The 20370-nt window shown below is 36.0% G+C and overlaps 1 long non-coding RNA gene across 1 annotated transcript in view; it reads left to right on the plus strand.

Moving 5' to 3' along the window:
- Positions 1-1680: 1680 nt before the first annotated feature.
- LOC127493433 (uncharacterized) overlaps positions 1681-20370 on the plus strand; it is a 30403-nt gene continuing 11713 nt past the window's right edge. The window contains exon 1 of the long non-coding RNA XR_011390610.1: positions 1681-1899. This is a non-coding gene — a long non-coding RNA (uncharacterized lncRNA). The remainder of the gene's footprint in view (positions 1900-20370) is intronic.

A 20370-nucleotide genomic window follows, 5' to 3' on the forward strand; every position in this document is an offset into this window, starting at 1 on the left:
TACAGGGAGAAACACAACCATGAATTTTAACCAGCATCTTTGCATAGAGCTCTTTTGAGTTTACAAAGAAAGCACTGATAATTCACCAAGCCCTATCAAATCAATCTTCACATCAACTCTCAACTCTCAGATATGCATGATAAGTAATACCTTAATTTTACAAATGAGAGAACTGAAACTTAAAGAGCATAAATGGGTTATCTTTGTCTACCCTATTAAAAAGTGTTGAGCTTAAAATCGAGATTTGTTCAGGCCATAAAACTAGACCATAGACCTCGTAATTAGTTAGTGTTTATCTCTTGTTAAATGAGCTAATAGTTAATATATTTAAAAATTCAAGTTTAAAACTTAATCTCAAGGAAGCCTATGTGTTACTCTCCAAATGACATTAAGAAAGAATCCAACATAAATTAAATGATATTTGGAAAATTATATTAAAATATTAAATGTATAATTGTTTTCCCTGATACTGGGATCTCACATAGATAGTGCTTTTTCATAAAGCAAGACTTTGGTCTTTCATAACTGATATGGTAAAGGTTAAAAAAGAAACTTTAAAATAACTTTGATAGCAATGAAATTGTAGCATTTCTGAACCAACTCTATTTCAGGAAATTTTCTGAAAGAAATCCCATTAGCAATGGGCAAATATAACAAATGGTTAGAGATCCAAATGGGAGTAGATGGAGGATATAATAAGATACCCCAGAGGAAGTTTCCTTTACCTATTAGTTCAAGAAAGAGAAAGACTTCAAATTGGGTTTTTGGCAGGGAGTAAAGGAGATAAATCCTCTATAATTCCCATGATGCTATTGTGACACTTGGTACTATTTCTCTATTATAACAAAATGCAGTCTATCAAAGCTACATAGTATGTGTTTTAAGGTAGGAAAAAAAAAACTGTATAAAAATTGTTATCATTTCTTTCCTCCATTCCAATCCATTGTATCTTCATGTATACCAGGTGCTGAGATTCTTAATAGTTATAATTTTCTCTATGGTAAGATTATCATTTTGGAACACTAGTTACAAATAAGGACCATGGTTTTGACTGCATGAAGCAGACGCAGTATGGCACTTTATCAATATCAGCTCAGGTAAAAGTTTCTAATTTTCCCCTTGATCGGTACCTGGTTGAAATGTTGTCTGGCACATGGTTAACAAGGAATAAATGGTAGCAATTATTGTTATTATCTCCAATTCTGAATAAGATTTTTATCAGTTTAGCACTTCATACAATGTTGTTAGCTGATCTGCAGTTCCTGGATTTTGTGAAAATTTAGATTTCATGCACCCTGGAAAATACTCTTTTCAGACTACTCCAAGACACAGGACTGCTAGAAAAATGTTGTCCTTCTTCTAGTATCCCAGTAGAAATGTTTGTGTCATGGCTTATTCATAATGTTTGAGGTCAAATGACAAAAGACTGGCCAGCCTAGAAAGGATTACCAGCCAAATCTTAAATCTCCAACATTATTTCTCTAAACATATTAAATGTTTTACTATTCAAATACATTTACTATTTATATCATAATATCATAAAATATTTGAGGTTACATATTTTCTGACCAAAACATCAGTTGTTTAAAGTAATTACTCTGAAAATTAGTTCTCTCTACTTCATGTAGCTTGCGTGCAAGGAATGAGGTATTAACTTCCCAGTGTACTCATATGTCTGGTGGCCTGTTAGTTCAGCATTTCCCATATGGGCACAGCAGGGAATGAAAACAGTATTCTACCTTCAAAGTAATTTGAGATTGGTGTGTGAAAGAAAGCCAAACAAGTTTCTTCAGTCCACAATTTCTTGGAACTTTTGCTATTCAAATTATAGATCTCCTAGAGGGAGCTAAAGAACATGCAGAATTTGCCGAACATTTCCTTGTGGAGTCTATCATTCAGGTACATCAACGGAATCTTCCTTAAGAAACATGTAGAGGGTTTATTTTTGGTAGCAAGCAATCATAGTTCAGTGATTTTGGAAGTGAATCATACATAGTTCAAGTAAAGGAATATTTTAACTAACGAATCAATAATAATACGGATGCAATTTTAAGGTAAATGCATCTTATTGTTTTTTAATTGTTTGATTACAAAAGCTAACAAGTACTTATTAAAAGCTTTATTAGATTTTAATTTTTAATCGACTGCCATAAAATTGCAGGTGAATATTTTACATGCTCTAATATATTAGATTTGCAAAATATAAAACATGTTTTGTCATAATTTTTAAACAGAGTTTGACATATTTAAAATGTTTTAATTTAGAGAGAAAACCTTAATTATGTATGAGGTACAGAAAAAAAGATGAAAATAATATCTGATGATAGTAAAGCAACATGCACTATGCTTCTTGTTCACCTGTTTTCACTGAAATAATGAGAAATATGATAAAGTATCATGAAATAAAAGAGGTCTTTATGATCTAAAAATGAACATGTGTCAAAACAAGCTGGAGTTCATTAGATGACCTTTCTATGAAAATTTATACAGGTGAAATACAATCCTTGTGATATATTTTCTACTGGAGATGAGAATTAAACAACTGATTGTAGTAAGATATTTGAAAGTTTAAAGACAAAGAGATTTTGGTAACTAAGATTTCATAGATTAAACACTTGGAAATAAGATCTAATAATAAAAGCTTAGGAAATAACATTTAATTAACTTTGAGAACAGAATAATCTGGGCACACTATCTTCAGTACAATTTCAACAACAATGGTAAGAGCGATGAATAGAACCACCACCGAGGTTTGAAAAGTAAAAAGAATGCAGATTGGGAAAATTTCTGGTGTTCAATAAAAATGAATAGCATGGGTCTTTTTTTTTTTAAAAAATCATATGATATACTTATTAATTTTTTGCTATGTTGAAATTAATTCTATACTCTTTAAGAAACATGAAGATTATAAGTTGATAATAGCAAGAAGAAAATGCCTACCATCTGAATTTAGCTCTCCTGATTAATCAGTGTCCTATTTAATCCATAAGCAGCTTCTCTCCATTTTCTGTAGTTCAACACTATATCATGTCACTTTTATTGAAAACTTACGATTTTCTAACCTTTCTTGTTATGTAATTACATATCATATTTATTCATAAATTGTTTTATATATTATTTCAAAATTTAAATAATATGAATGTTCCAAAATGCTTATTGAATGAAGAAGTTAATGAATTAGAAAGGAATGGTTACAATCATTAAATTCATTGACAGTGAACAGAAAAATCAAATTTTAAATTCTATCTTGGTGAATGCTACATTATGTGAAGATACAGTATGTAAAAATCATTGTAAGTACCTCACCTTTACCATACAAAAATATTTTTTTTAACTTTTATTTAGTAAATATAAATTTCCAAAGTACGACTTATGGATTACAATGGCTTTTCCCCCCCATAACTTCCTTCCTACCTGCACCCCTCACATCTCCTGCTCCCTCTCCCCTTCCTTTCACATCAAGATTCATTTTCAATTATCTTTATATACAGAAGATCAATTTAGTATATATTTAGTAAAGATTTCATCAGTTTGCACCCACACAGAACATAAAGTGTAAAATACTGTTTCAGTACTAGTTATAGCATTAATTCACATTGGACAACACATTTAGGACAGAGATCCCACATAAGGAGTAAGTACACAGTGACTCCTGTTGTTGACTTAACAATTTGACACTCTTGTTTATGGCATCAGAAATATTTCTTACACAAATTATTACAATGTTGATCTCAACTTTGAATTCAATGTTTTTCAGTAGTTTTATTCTTGTTGATACCAGTACTAGTTTTCTAAAGTTCTTGAATTTTTAAAACTATTTTGATAATGGAAATATAATTAACAAAAAAATCAGCTCTAACTTTTTTGCTGGATCCCATTCCATTAGTTTAATAAAATGTTGAAAAGAAGACTGAATGACATTTTAAATGACAATCAAAGGGATTTCTCTTTGGACACATGCTGCACATTTAAAGACTTAATTGAGAAATTTAGTTAATCACTAAATTTCAATAAGAAGACAAAGTCATCCTTGGTTAATAATTTTGTTATTTTCTTAAAGATGCTTGATATTGTCCTGTGTTGTTATATTGAAGAGATACATTACAAGTTTCAAGTGATACTTTCTTAACAAATAAACATTAAATTTTGGAGACTTATAAAAAAGAGAAAGAAAACAAAAAGCTTACTTCTGATTTTGACAGTTTCAGAATCCAAGGAAAACAACCAAACTGAATCATCCTCTCACCCACAGTCTAAGGCTCCATGGGAAGCAACTGAATGATGATTACTGTGAAGAGATGACACCAAATGAAATAGAGACACCTGAAAATACTCAAGTTCAACCAAAAAGGGTGGCATATGTAAATTCTACTGGCGTCTTTGAAAGCTTCTGAGTGAGTGCTCCAACAGCACAGTAGCATATGTTTTCCTCTCCTATAGTCCATGCTGAAATGTTCATGCTAATTAGCATTAGGGGCAAATGTCACATATGGATTTAAGTGGAAATTTCTGAAGGATATAAAATACAGACCCTTTGTTTGATTGAAAATAGTTGAAGAGACTCACGGGGAAGAAAGTGGACTACCTGGAGATTATAAAGACAAAGTCAATAACACTTTGGGGGACCTTATGAACTCATTTTGTCCAGGTTCTTGTATAACACCTGGAATTCTTATGGAATTGTTATCCTGACAGCATAGGGCTAATCAGACTTCCCATGGGAGGAAGGCAATACTCACTTAGCTTCTCCTTTAGTTGCCTTCAAATGCTAATATATCCCTGTTTACTTTTCAATTTCCTCCATTTCTGAAAGTGTTAAGGAATTGCTCTGTTTTAAAACTGCTTCTTTCCACTTATTGAGAAAAATATCAACTCATAGGAGCTGAGGAAAGACATTGGCAAAAAACTGGGATCATCAAAATAAATAAGATTTATTTAATCCATATACAAGTATTACTGTATATTCAACAAGACACTCTATATTGGAAATTACGGAAGTTTGAAAGAAATATAATACAAAATTTTCAGCCATAAAGTACTTAAAATTTTATTAAGTATATACGATAAAATGCATTCTCCATCTAACATCTCTAGCCAACAATCTAATATACTCATTCTGCTCATCCATTTTATCAGCAAATCTTCTTGGCATGACCTCAAAAATCTATTTCAAATCTTCCCCTACCTTTGCCAACGCTCCACTAAACGATCTCAGTATTCTCTCCAGGACTAATGCAGCAGCTTTAGAAAGTGTCCGTATATTAACTATTCTCTTTCCTCTCGCTCTCCCAGCTTACCAAGTCCATCTTCTCAAAAGTGCAACTTTTGAACATAAATCCCTTTCCTGCTAAATTCTATTCATTATAAGCTGGTCAATAAATTTAACCCTAACTCAAGGAGCAGCGACTGGGGCCAGCACTGTGGTACAGTCGATTGGGGTGCTGTTTGCTAAGCAGGCATCCCATATTGGAGCACTGCTTTGATTTCAGTCTGCTCTGTTCCTGATACAACGTCCTGTGAATGTTCCTGAGAAGGCAGCAGAACATAATCCAAGTGCTTGTGTCCCTGCTACCCAACTGGAAGACCAGAATAAAGTCTGTGGCTTCTGGTTTTAGCCTATCCCAGACCTAGCTACTGTAGCCATTTAGGGCGTAAACCAGAAGAAGGGGAGATCTCTCTTTCTCATCCCCCTCTCTTTCTCTCTGTCACTCAGTCTCTCAAATAAATCTTAAAGAAAAAGGAGCAGGGATTTCGTAAAGTTTTGACAGAAAGTGGGTATCAAGTATTTTGGAGGTTGTCCATGGCAGTCTGTCCTGAAGCCTCCAGTGAGTCATGGTCATTCCATATGAAAAATGCATCCTATTGCAAGATACACAAAAATGTAATCCTATCCAGGCAAAAACTCAAAATCCAAAACTTCATCATCTAAATCAGGAGGTTTGGATGGGGATGAAGCTTCTCAAGGACAGCTTTCTTAGGTATGGCTCGTTTCATATGGTTCCCCTTGATCTTTAAAACTCTGAAACTGAAGATAAATTTCTTTCCAGCCTACCCAAAATGCACACATTTAAATGACAATGACGGGATAAGCATCCCAGATATTCATCTTAAACAATGAGGCACAAAAAAATGATTGGTCCATAGCAATTCTGAAAGTCAGTCAGCAAAATGGCAGACATCCATTAATTAGCTACAAGTCCTAAGCATTCTTCAGGCTCTGAGTTCCACCCTTTAGGCCTCTGGTTCTACCTGAGTGTTGATTCTTTTTTGTGAAAGGTAACGTGTGTTCTCAGCCCATGGGCTTTCTCATCGCATTACCTTCTGGTAGAATTGTGGGGGCATAACTACCTGTTCAGTTTTTGTTCTAGCTTTTGTTCTTTCACTCTGGGTTAGTAGGTTTTCTGCAGGTACAATTCTCTAAGAAACTTTGCAGGCCAGCTGTGTATGTCATTTGAGTTTATGTGAAAGCAATATCTCTGTATCTCTGTTAAGAAGTTCTTTATCTTCCTCGGTGGCTTCCTAAGACGACCATGAAACAATGTTCTGAAGCTTCTTAATGACTCTACTACTACTTAATTCAGAGAATCTGAAGGAAAACTTTATTCTGAAAAAGGACCTTCTGTGAGACTGGATAGTCCTCTGAGACAAAACTTTGAATCTTTCTGAGGTCCTGACAAGTATGGCACAGCATCAGCTTCATGTTTAGACCATGATCAGCACAGCAATGAAATTGATGTTTGCTTAGAAGCCATTTCTTTCTTTGTTTTTAATTTTTAGCATTTTTTGCTGCAAGGAGAGGCTGAGGTTCTTCCAAACCATCAAAGGCTGATGTGTTTTTGTTCATCAGTTCTGCCTTCTAATTGGATTTCTCTCAACTTGCATTTTACTATAAGCAGCAGGAAGAAATAAAGTGACATAGTCAACATTTTTTTTGACAGGCAGAGTGGACAGTGAGAGAGAGAGATACAGAGAGAAAGGTCTTCCTTTGCCGTTGGGTCACCCTCCAATGGCCGCCGTGGCCAGCGCGCTGCGGCCGGCGCACTGCGCTGATCCGAAGCCAGGAGCCAGGTACTTCTCCTGGTCTCCCATGGGGTGCAGGGCCCAAGTACTTGGGCCATCCTCCACTGCACCCCCTGGTCACAGCAGAGAGCTGGCCTGGAAGAGGGGCAACCGGGACAGAATCCGATGCATAATTTTTTTTTTTTTTTTACAGGCAGAGTGGACAGTGAGAGAGAGAGACAGAGAGAAAGGTCTTCCTTTTCCATTGGTTCACCCTCCAATGGCTGCTGCGGCCAGTGCACCGCACTGATCCGAAGCCAGGAGCCAGATGCTTATCCTGGTCTCCCATGGGGTGCAGGACCCAAACACTTGGGCCATCCTCCACTGCACTCCCGGGCCATAGCAGAGAGCTGGCCTGGAAGAGGGGCAACCGGGACAGAATCCGGCACCCCGACCGGGACTAGAACCCGGTGTGCCGGCACCACAAGGCGGAGGATTAGCCTAGTGAGCCGCGGCGCTGGCCTCAACATTGTTTTGAAATCTTCTTAGCATCATCACCTTGTTCTTCAGGCACACTTTTGACACTTCATATAATTTCCCACACTAGTGCTGCTCAATAGTCTGCTGATATGCAACAAATAGCCTCCTTCCCTGAGTTTTCAAGATGTTTTTCACTTTGGGGTAAATTCTCTCACTCACAGTGCCCTCATTGTCCAAAATTCTCTGAACAATGTGTTAAAGGTGTCATTGAAACCCTTCTAAAAAATAAAAATAAGAATACAACCTTTCTCGAAGTTTACTGCACAGTCCAAGACTAGTTCAGTACTTTTGATATTTATTATGGTGTTATTTCAACTCCAGGCACCCAAATATGAATTAGTAATAAATCCTCAACAACATAGCAACTTTAACTACTCATGATCTCTACTTGCTCTGGATCAGGGATCCAGGTACAGTTAACTGGGTGACTCTAGCTCAGTATTTCTCAAGAAGAAAACCAGGTTGTCAGTGAGGTATATAGTCTTCTCAATGCTTGTCCCTCTTAAAAGTTCACTTACATGATTTTGTCGGACTTCAAGTGCTCAGTTGGTGTTGTTCAAAGGCATTAGGCCATTTTCCTGGGTAATTTTTCATAACCATCTACCCTGGCTGAGAATAACAAATGAAGAGAGGAAGCCTGAAACAGAGACAGAGTCGTTGTGTAGCCTAATCTAAGATATGATACCACTTCTGCTGCACTCTGTTCATTTTAAGTGAGTCAATAAACCCAGTGCACGTTCCAGGAGGGCTATTTTGTAAGGGCGTGACTGCTAGGAGGTAGAGATTCTGGGGAACATCCTATGGGACACTCATTGCACGGTCAGCTGTGACCACCTCATACAGAAGAGTATCAACTCATTCACTGCTAATTTCACCCTACATTAATTCTCTATATAATATATTTTATCTGATTTAAAGTTTTATACTTCTATCTTCATTAATTGTCACAAACTGAAGTTGGGAACATAATTTGTCTTCAAAAATAGGAAAAGCAACTTAATGTGAAACCTATAAAGTAGGTCAAATGTAATGATGTAATCAGATCTGCATCTTGGACTCAGAAAAGAAAGGCTAAGTGCAAGTGTAGCCTTAGACAAAGATCTCTCATCAATGATAAGGAAGGTCTGGCATAAAAGATAAGAATTCTTCATGAATGTGGATAACTAGATTTTGGAAGGTATGGAGGTAGGAGAAAATTTTAGGTAGAAGAAGTAACATGACAGAGACTAGGTGAGGAGAAAGTCTATTGCAGAAATTATAAATAGTTTGATAGGAGCAGGGGTGCTTAAATCTGAAATTGATGTATTAGTTATTAATGAAACAGGCAGTTGGGATAGCTGTTTGGAAAAAAGCTGATTAGTCATCTATTTTGTGAAAGCCACTTTACCAAATTATTTCTGAATATGATTTATAACATTATTTTGGATTGGGATTGTTTTTAATGTTTCAAGTGGCAGAAGTTCAGGAATATCTGGGAACAAAAGACTGCGTGGGATTTATTTAATATATCTGCCTTTAGACATGTGTCGGAGTGGGCTTTGGGCACAGCAGTTAAGCTGTCATTTGAGACACATACATTCCATATTGGAGTGCCTGGTTCAAATCCTGGCTTCATTTCCAGTTCCAGTGCCTTGCTGATACCTGAGAGGCATCAAGTGATGGCTCAAATACTTGGGTCCCTGCTACCCAAATGGGAGAACTAGGTTGAGATCTGGGCTCCTGATATCAGCCTGTTCAAACCTGATTATTGAAGACATTTTGGGAGTGAAACATCTGATTGATGAGCTCTCTCTGTCTCATTCTTGCTGCCTGCCCTTCAATAAATAAATAAATAATTTCTTTAAAACGACTCAAACATAATTCGAAGAGAAGGAAGTAGGTTATTCTGGGTGACTCTACAGCTGGGAATATTGGAAAATATGGCCAGATAATCACCTCGGAAACCACAGAAAATGAGTAAACCTTTTGTTTTCTGTCCCACTCAGGTAGAAACCAATCCACCTATAACATGTTCTGAAATATCTCAAAAATTTCCTTAATTTGTCCATATAAAAATCTTAGCACACATTTGTCAAGTGGAATTAAGTTGTACCTCTAGTTCTACAATGGAGTCTTCAATGTGGCTGCAACAAAGATGCTATATACTTTTGGTTTAGTCTGACCTATGATGTAACGTATAGGATTGATATTCAGATTTTGTTCTGGGTCGCAAAGTCATTCTTCTGTGTTCAACATATGGGGCAGTGTCAGTGCTATGGCATAGCATGTAAAGTTACCGCCTCCAGTGCCGGCATCCCATATGGGTGCCGGTTTGAGTCCTGGCTGCTCCACTTCCTATCCAGCTCTCTGCTATGGCCTGGGAAAACAGTAGAAGATGGCCCAAACCCTTAGACCCCTACACCTGCAGGGAAAGACCCAGAGGAAACTCCTGGCTCCTGGTCTTGGATCGGTGCAGCTCTGGCCATTGCGGCCAACTGGGGAGTGAGCCAGCGGATGGAAGACCTCTCTCTCTCTCTCTCTCTCTCTCTGCCTCTCCTTCTCTCTCTGTCTAACCCTTTCAAATAAATAAATAAATCTTTAAAAAATGTATAGAAGAAAGTAGCCCATTTAAAATTATCCTAAGAATCCACCTGACTAAATGATACTTTCTCAGTAGTACTTCTAGTCCAAACCACTTTCATATTATAACATTTCTGTGTAAGCAATTGGGAACATTATAAAATTTATGTTTTTAATTTGTTGCTTAATCTACAGAATAAAAATTAAAAATAATTTGTTTTGACAATACCTATCTCCCCATGTTTATCACCCCATATTATTTATAATGAAATGAAATTAAAAATTTATTCAGTGATGTATGTTGGGTGAAAATACATATAATAAATGAATGAAGCATGCATTTATTCTTGGTGGTGGTATTTTCAGACAGAAAATAAATTAATATTCCATTCAGGCCTTAAATGTGTTGGTATTTTAACTACTCATTAAAATTTATATGTGTACATTTATAAAAACTATTCCATTGAGGAACCATATTTTACCTTCCAGGTTCAGCATTTTTAGAAACTTAAAAAATTTTCACATATGCTGCATTGAAAAAATATGTAATTTAAGCAGGCAAAAATAAGCTAATAAATGACTTGAGATCTAGACTCCCTGGGAAGTGTAGTTAACTAAGACAATAATAATAAGTAAAAATATCCAAAGATATGTCTTAAAATTTTCTAGAATAAACAGCAATTATCATAAAAACAGATGTTTGTAGAATTAGGTATTTTATTGAGATTCAGGGGAATATTTTAAGTGTAATTATAGGAGTTAATTTATCTAAAATTACTTTTCTCAAAACTATTAAAAATGCCAAAGTTTTTTTTTTAGTGTGACAGTTATCTATTCGTTACCCCAGAGTAGTTTTCTTTCAGCATGACAGAAATCAGTTGTGTACTTCTGCAAAGGACTTACAAACATGGGGAGAACAACAGCACTGGCAGAAGCTGTGCTACTGAATTATCAATGAAGTCTTTATTATTATATCTTTGCAAAAAACAAAGATAATTTTTAAATGCAGTTTATTTGACCAAAGACATCTGGTATGGTCTTACATACTTACTTTCTTCACACTGTGTTTGAATTGTGTCACTGTAATATTGCGCAGAAAGATTTGCATATATATATATATATGCTTACAAAATAAGAGTTGTAATGAATCTAAAGAAATTATGCCAGGCACAAAAATTTTGTGCTTTTTTTCTGTAATTCATCTTTCAATTTTCAAATAAAACTCTGGAACGTTGTAAATATCACTTACAAGATTTGGACAAAGACTTCACTGGGTCTTATTCCCTCTTAGCTAAAGTAATCATTAGTGATCTTTGTTGACACTTCAATACTGCAGCATTCTCCCCTCCCAGCCACCTGTAAATCCCACTCCATTTAAAGTCCCCATCCCTAAATCTTTAGCTGGCTTGCTATCTACTTCTGTAATGAATTTATAAAGGCTGTGTTGACATGATCTTAACAAAAACTCTGTTGTAGTAAGGGAAAAAGTAGGGAGAAAAAAAAATGAGTGTCTTTGTTCAAAACAGAACAAACCAGATGATTTTTTAAACCACAGTAGCTAAACAGCATATCATTGATTCTAATGTGAATAATAAAGGTGCTTAGAGACCATTCTCCTCATGTATGAGGTTTCAGTTTTCAATACCTAGCAATCTGGATACTTGCCATGCTAATAATTACTTCATGTGGGTCACACACTACTTCAAAGTAAAGAAACAATATAACAGAAAATGCTTTGAAGACAGTTCGTGAAACTGAATACATAGAACATAAATTCATATCTTGTTTTATAACATCAAAGATCATGGTTGTTCTGAACATCACAATTGCAATGGACTAACTTGTTTTGAATGTAACTTCTTACATACAAAGTGAGTAGTACGATTTTGCATTAGCTTCCACTATAATCACTTCTTGAACTGTCACTCAGTAAAGTGGAGGGTATTGAAATTGCCCATGAAACAAATCTTGATGATTTAAATAAACATGAATTGTAGTGTTTATTATGGAATAATAATGTGAAACTTTAAAGCATTAATTTGATAATTTTTCCTTCTGGCAACTGTTTTTCAATTTAGAACCTAACCTTATTTGAAATATTCTAGGGAAAATAACGCGCTCATTTTCTTTAACGAGCTCTTACAATGTTTATGCTGTCAAGAAAATTAAAATCTTTCTAACCAGAATTTTATTAATCATGCATCTCAAACTCAAATCATGGTACAGTCATGTAGGCTACTAAAGTGAACAGAGCAGATAGCTTGCTGGAGAGTACAGGAATCCAGAAAATGGATACTCTACCTAAAGGAATTAAATTTTAAAAAATTCTTATTTGGCCAAGCAGATTTAATCTAGGAGGTCAGGTCTGTCTGACCAAGGGTCACCAGATTTTTAGCTATCTATTTATATGGTAACCTTTTCATCTGAATTTGAAAGCAGAAGACACTGAATAATTTACTTTTCCTTTATCTTCATAATGTTGATGATATATGTTCAATTTATTTTTATTTTCTTCTTTTTAATTGAAATATGGGCTGTTATGTAGTGAACAGCATACTGCTTGGTTCTCTTTTCTCAACTCTGTCTGGAATCCCTTATATTTATGACTGCAAATTCAAGATTTGTGAGGATTATTTCTGTTCTATTCCCTTTTTATTAGAGGTGAGAAAACCAAAGCCTAGAGAGGTTAAATGCTGTACTCAATATCCCATAGCCAATTACACAAGATTCATAGTCTCTTAATTCAGGCATCTTTCATGAATACATACACAAGTAAGCACAAAACAGACACACAACATATATTCATTTATCACATTAATTAGTACAGATTTCTTTCATTCTGTAATGTGTCTTACTCATTGCTTTCACTCTACATTCTACACTGAACCTGGTGGGTATTTATTAGATGAACTACAAATATATTTTTATTTAACTTGAATTTCTTTTGAATAAATGACACTTCCAAAAATTTCACAAGAGTTATTGACAAAAAGGAATTATTTGAATTGCAAGTATGCTGAGATATTTAGTGATATTTACAATCTATCTCAGACTAAAGTTAGCTCAGTGTTTCTTCATTCATCATATCAGATTTTGTTTAAATATAAAGAAAATTAAAAGGCTCTTCAAAAAAAAATGCAGGTGACATAAAAAGAGGAAATATTTACTGTATAAAGCAGATACAGTAGGAGGGGATACGGTAATGGGACTTGTCCGTATTACATGCAGCCCAGAGACAGTTTGGAAATGAAAAACAAGGGAGGCACTATGATTGCTTCTGGTTTCATAAGGCGAGTAGGCTGGTCTGAGAGTTGATACTGTCACTCAGTATTAGGAAGAGCAAAAAGGTGTTAAAGAGGAAATTCATACATGCACCCTAGTAATGGGACCTGTTCAGTTCAACAGAAGTCCTAGAAACTTTATAAAGACCCGATAAAACTTGTAAGTGGAGGCAAAAGTGAGTCAATATTTATAGAGCTTAGGTTTAAGCAGTGACATTAAATCAGGATTTAATGAAGGAGCACAAAAGACTGTTTAAACAAGTATTCAAATTCTGACTGCCTTGTGCCTATTTCTTCCTGAGAAAAATGGCATTGATAGAACCTACCTGTGTTAGGCAGAATTCTAGCAACAATCCATGTTGATTTTCATTCTTGTATAATCAGGAACCTGTGAATATGATGAATTACTGTTCTTATGATATATCTCAAAAAAGAGGTTATTAATATAGTTGTGATCTAATCATACGAGACCTATAAATGCAAAGAATTTTCTCAGCTGGTAGCACAACAGGAAGGCAGAATCTCTATGCGTGAGGGAATTTGTTGCATCATTGCTGGGTTTGAAGACAGAGGAAGCAATGGGAAGAAATATGAGCTCAGAGTAGCCCCTAGATGACAGCCAAAAAGGAAAAAGAAATGTCAGTCCCACAACCATAAAGTTTAATTTGGCCCAACCTGAATGAGTATAGATGTAGCTTCTTCCCCAGAGCCTACAGATGAGAACCTATCCTGACCAACAGTTGATTGCAGCCTTGTAATCATGTAATCTAGTAAATTGAGAATTCTATTTTTAGAATTGTGAGATAATAAATAGTTTTAAAGCCATGAATGTGCTGTAATTTGTTATGTAATGATAGGAAATTAAAACTAATTTGTTATGTAATGATAGGAAATTAATGAAAGGAAATTAATTTCACACAATTGTTATCAGATTGAAGAGTAGAATATATGTAGAGTTCCTAATATCAATAACTTCCTGTCAAGCTGAAACACTCAATAAACAATAGCCATTTGCTGTTGTTGTTGTTCTGAGATAGCAGATGCATACTCTGAGCAAGCCACAGACTTTGGGAATCTCAGACCAGACTTCTTTCTTTAAGGTAATAATAGGTCTAATCCACATGACCACTGAATATTAAATGATTATGCATGATTATTCAAGTTTCTTCAAGTTCTGTAGGCTTAGTCCTCAAAGAACATCATTTCCATAAGTTTTCAGTAGTAGATTAGGATTGTATAGACAGTAGAGATTTGACTGACCAACCACAAATCTGCACCTGATAATTGGATTGATGATATAAGGAAAAGACAAAGGGGAAAAAACAGAGGGGTAGATGAGGGGTGTGACTAGATGAATAAAGACTTGAAAGCAATATGAACACATTTTTTTTCAGGTGTCAGTGAAGAGAATGGTCTGTCTATGTGTCCTTTATTAGCTTTGTTATTTATGGTAGTACGTGTAGTAGATTGCAATATGCTGCTTAGTGTTGCTAATTTCCAGTAGGAGATGGAAGCATTTTCTGAAACATCTCATTGTGGGCCTCTCTCTCTCTCTCTCTCTCTCTCTCTCTCTCTCCCGGCTATAGCCATTTCATTGATCCTGTTTTTGATTGATGAAACAATTTTTTTTTTAAAGCAACCGTACAAAGCTATTATGTTTCCAACAACGTGCCAGGGCTAAGGATTCAAAAACAATGAAGAACTTTAAAAGGAGTATGGAAAAAAAATCAATCATGAAAACTGGAATTAAAAGATAAAATTAAGAATCTAAACTGAATTTTTTCAGTATAAGAGATACTAGTGAGCTTGCTCATTCTCTCCCCACTCCCATTCAAGATACTTTTATAAGCAAATTACGATTGTTCAGCCCTGAAGAACTATGGGTTTTTATGTCAAAGCAGTCTATTTCACATTATTGACTGAATAAAATGTGTTCCACTTAAGAATTTTTTAAGATTATGAAAAGAAAAGAAGTCAGAGGGAGCCAAATAAGCCTATAAAGTGGACGCCTGATGACTTCTCATTGAAACTGAAAACATTCACCTTGTGTGTTGAGGCAAATGAGCAGTAGCACTCTCGTGGTGAAGGACTCTGGTGACACTTTTCCAGGTTCCAGCTCTGAGAACACTGTGACAATCAGCTGATTTATTGTTCTTTGGTCTTCCATAGAGCCAAGAAGCAACATGTATAAAGAATCCTGCAAATTTTTTTTTTTTTTCTGTTTTGTCTGGTTTTAACTGCGATTATGCTTCGACTGGCCAATTTCCACCTCTAGATAGCCGTTGCTTGGATTGTGCCTTGCTTTCAGGACCCTACTGGTAAAATATTGTCTCAGCTTCTTTTCCAGTTCTTCTGAGAAATGCTTCAGGATCTTGAAACTGCTTGCTAAAAATTCCCATATAAATCTCTGTTCTTGTCTGCAGCTAATCTGAGTACGACAGCTTGGGATCCCATTAAGCAGGAAGTTTGTTTATTTTAATATTTCAGTCAGAATTTTGTAAGTTGAACTGATTGAGATATCTACAGTTTGGGTTATTTTTTCTGTCGTTAATCATTAGCCATCGTTAATTCAGACATGGTTATGATTAATTATTTTCCTGAAAAGTGATATTGGATGGTACGTCACAGTGGGCTCAATATACAACATTGAATTATCATTCCTGAAATATTTATTTATTTGTAAAATTGTGATTTCTTTGAGAAATTGACCCTACAAATTTTCATAATGCATTTCCACTCAAGTTTCACTATAAATGTGTTGCTTGTTCTTAAAGCAATTTTGGCAGAGTTCATGTTGCTTTGATAGGCACTTTTGTTGAAGCTACTGCTTTTTCCTTCTAAATAGTTCAAATAAGGTACCGGTCAAACACGTTATAATAAGCTTCCGTGAGTTTATTTTAGTGCAAAAAAACACTTCAAAGTCATCCATAGTTTTTGCATAATAATCATTTTCCATGAAGTTTGTGATATCTGTATAATTACAGTCCCAGTGGGAAGACAGATATATTATCTGCTCTGAGGAGTGGATCACGTGACAGTTCTTGATCTTTAAAGCCATTCAGGTCCAAGTTGTATTCTGCCTTAATACTGTACATTAAACTTGCCCTGTATGTAAAACTTTTTAACATAATCAGAAAATTTAATGAGGTTCTTGCTTCTTAAAAAGAGCTATGCCATTTACTGCATTACCAGGAGATAGGAATTAATTTTTCTGATTTCAGAGAACTTCCTGCAAATCACATCCATGCAGGATACCTCACTGAGAAATCAATTTTATAGTTCTCGAGTATCACAACAATAAGTGAATACCTTTCAGCCGTTGTACAAAATGCAAATCTTGGCCGGCGCCACGGCTCACTAGGCTAATCCTCCGCCTAGCGGCGCCAGCACACCGGGTTCTAGTCCCGGTCGGGGTGCCAGATTCTGTCCCAGTTGCCCCTCTTCCAGGCCAGCTCTCTGCTATGGCCCGGGAGTGCAGTGGAGGATGGCCCAAGTCCTTGGGCCCTGCACCCCATGGGAGACCAGGAAAAGCACCTGGCTCCTGCCATCAGATCAGCGCGATGCACTGGCTGCAGTGCGCCAGAATACCTTTCTCTCTGTCTCTCTCTCTCACTGTCCACTCTGCCTGTCAAAAAAAAAAAAAAAAAAAAAAAAAAAAAAAAAAAAAAAAAGGCAAATCTTCATTAGGAGTTCCAGTAACTAGAAGTAAAACTAATAATCAAAATATGGTTATTTTTCTCCTGTCTAGTTTAAAACTTATCAGTTCCAAATTTTATCAATAAAACAATTAATTGGAGAAAAGTTCTTTTCCTTTAAAGGTGAATTATTCAGGGTAAGTGCTGTGGCATAGTGAGTGAAGATGTCTCCTGCAGTGCTGGCATCCCATATGGATGCTGGTTCAAATCCCAGCTGCTCCTCTTCTGATCCAGCTCACCACTATGGCCTAGGAAAGCAATAGAAGATGGTACAAGTACTTGGGTCCCTGCACCCATTTGAGAGACCCAGAGGAAACTCCTTGCTCCTGCTTTTGGATCAGTGCAGTTCCGGCCATTGCGGCCATCTGGGGAGTGAGCCAGCTATGGAAGACCTCTATTTCTCTCTGCCTATGCCTCTCTGAAACTTTGCCTTTCAAAAAAATAAATAAATCTTTTTTTTTTTAGAGTTGAATTGTTCCTAAGTGCTCCTAGAATGAATTGGCATTTTATTTTTAGTTTTTGTTAGTTTATATATATATATATATATATATTATTTATATAAAGGGAACAAAGTTCATGTATTTCACATATACAGTTTTAAGAGCATAATGGTACTCCCCAACCTACCCTACCTCCTTCCCTTACTCTAACCCTCTTCGTTTTTCTTTCCTATTTTTCTTTTAATTTTTACAGTGACATCCTTTCAATTTGCTTTATAATCACAAGTTTAACCCTATACTAAATAAAAAATTCAAGTTGTAAGTGGAAAAACCATTGTTCCTCGAGATTATAGACAGGGGCTATAAACAATATTCAAATCTCAAAACTCAATTTTGCTAACATGAGTTACTTTTTTGTATTCTTTATAATGTTACCTCAGATTAGGGAAAATGTATTTGTCTTTTGCAGACTGGTTTATTTTACTAAGCATAATGGTCTGCAATTTTAACCATTTTGTTGGAAAATATGGGATTTTATTCTCTTTTAATGGCTGATCAGTCATTCTAAACTTCTCCTTTAACTACATTTATCTTTTAAATGTTAGGAAACTTAAGATCTTTTTTCCAAAAAAGTACTAAAAACAAAAAAAAAATTTGGACAAAAAATAATAAAGACTTCTAGCTTGATTTTTATTTCTATGTGACTTAATAATTTCTTATAAACATAAAGTTAGGTGGATGGTATTGTGATACAGCCGGTTATGAGTGTTGCAATACAGCAGGTTAAGCTGCTGCTTTGAACACCCGCATCTCATGTCACAGCACCTGGTTCCAGTCCCAGCAACTCCATGCTTCTGCTCCAGCTTTCTGCTATTGTGCTTGGGAGGCAGTGGATAATGGTGCACATATTTGGGTCCTTGATATGGGAGACATATGGAATTCTTGGCTCCTGGCTTCAGCCTTGTTTACCTCTAACTGTGCTGGGCATTCAGGGAGTGAACAAGTGGATGGAAGATATTTTTTTCTGTGTGTGTGTGTGTGTGAGAGAGAGAGAGAGAGAAAGAGAGAGAGAGAGAAAGAGAGAAAGAGAGGGAGAGAGAGAGAAAGAGAGAGACAGAGAGAAATATCCTTCCTTTCAAAATAAATTGTATATGTAGTTTCTTTATTTAGGTGATATATTACCTGTCACATTTGGTAGAAATCAAATCAATATCAACTTGCATTTTATTACAAAGTTAAGACTTCCACAAAATATATTTTAAACTGTTAGATTCCATGACTTGGAAAGTACTGTCAGCACTTTGTATGGGTGTTCACTCCCTCCCTTCTGTCAACTATCTATGTGAGACCCATCTCACATAGAATATTAGTTTTCTATTTAGTTTCCCCATCCCATGCACATCAAGGAAAAAAGGTTATATAATACTAGTGCTTAAATTGTCACCTATGAGTTAGGAAAACCAACTTTATATTGTGCCTACTTCGTTAGTTATCCCTGTATGTTAGCCAAATTATTGGGTATCTCTACAAATTGAAGGTTAAAGATGTTACATATTTCATATGATACAGATATCAAAGTCACAATTCAAATAGAATGCTTGATGCCTGGCATGTAACAATGATGATTTATTCACTGTTACAACTACATATTCTAAAAATAGGATGATATTAGAAACATTACTAGAGCTGCATCACCAATACTGTGCCTTGGATATCTGGTCATAGTATGCTGCACAATTTGGCTAAAAGAAAAGGCCCAGTTGTGATCCTAGTAGATAAATTGATATACTATTTTAGGCCAAAGGTAATTATTTTGGTCAACCAAAGCTGCTATTATGAATACCATAGTCTTGGTGGCTGCACAGTAGACATTTATTTTCTCAAAGCATTAGGGGCTGGAAGGCTGAGTTCAGACGAACCTCTCACTGTGTGCTTACATGACCTGGTCTTTATGTGGCTATATGTATGGAGAGAGCATGAGCAAGCTCTCTAATGTCTCTTATAAGAACATTCATGTAATAATATCAGAGCCCTCCTTTTATAACTGACTCATTCAAACTCAATCTCCCTGTCTCCCACTACAATTACATTGTAGATTAGGTTTTCAACATAGGTGTTTTTTATGGACACAACTCAATCCCAATCATGTAACATTCATGGATACCTAAAATAGAATATTGACAGTGAAAATGAATGAGAAGGTAAATAGAAGATGTGACTCAATTCTCTTAAAGATGGACAGACTTTGCTATCTATTTGGCAAGGGGATGAAGACAGACATCAAATTGAAGATGACTTCAAGATTGATAGCATTGATGACTGGCAGACAGTGATGCACTAACAGAAATTAAATAGTGCTGGCGCCGCGGCTCAACAGGCTAATCCTCCGCCTAGCGGCGCTGGCACACCAGGTTCTAGTCCCGGTCAGGGTGCTGGATTCTGTTGCCCCTCTTCTAGGCCAGCTCTCTGCTGTGGCCAGGGAGTGCAGTGGAGGATGGCCCAAGTGCTTGGGCCCTGCACCCTATGGGAGACCAGGAGAAGCACCTGGCTCCTGCCATCGCATCAGCGTGGTGCGCCGGCCGCAGCCATTGGAGGGTGAACCAACGGCAAAAGGAAGACCTTTCTCTCTGTCTCTCGCTCTCACTGTCCACTCTGCCTGTCAAAAAAAAAAAAAAATTAAATAGTAAAAGAAGCAAAATAAAATAGGAAATATGTAAGACGTGATGGATTTAGTTGGAAGTTTCCAGAAGTCAGCTGAAATTTTATTCACTACTTCCTATATACATGGACCCTTCACCGTAAGTATTCTTCTGAAACTTGAAATATAAACAGTGAATAAAAGATGTTCTTGTCTCA

The sequence above is a fragment of the Oryctolagus cuniculus genome, chromosome 7 (assembly GCF_964237555.1).
Source record: "Oryctolagus cuniculus chromosome 7, mOryCun1.1, whole genome shotgun sequence".
In the NCBI taxonomy this organism is placed as follows: Eukaryota; Metazoa; Chordata; class Mammalia; order Lagomorpha; family Leporidae; genus Oryctolagus; species Oryctolagus cuniculus.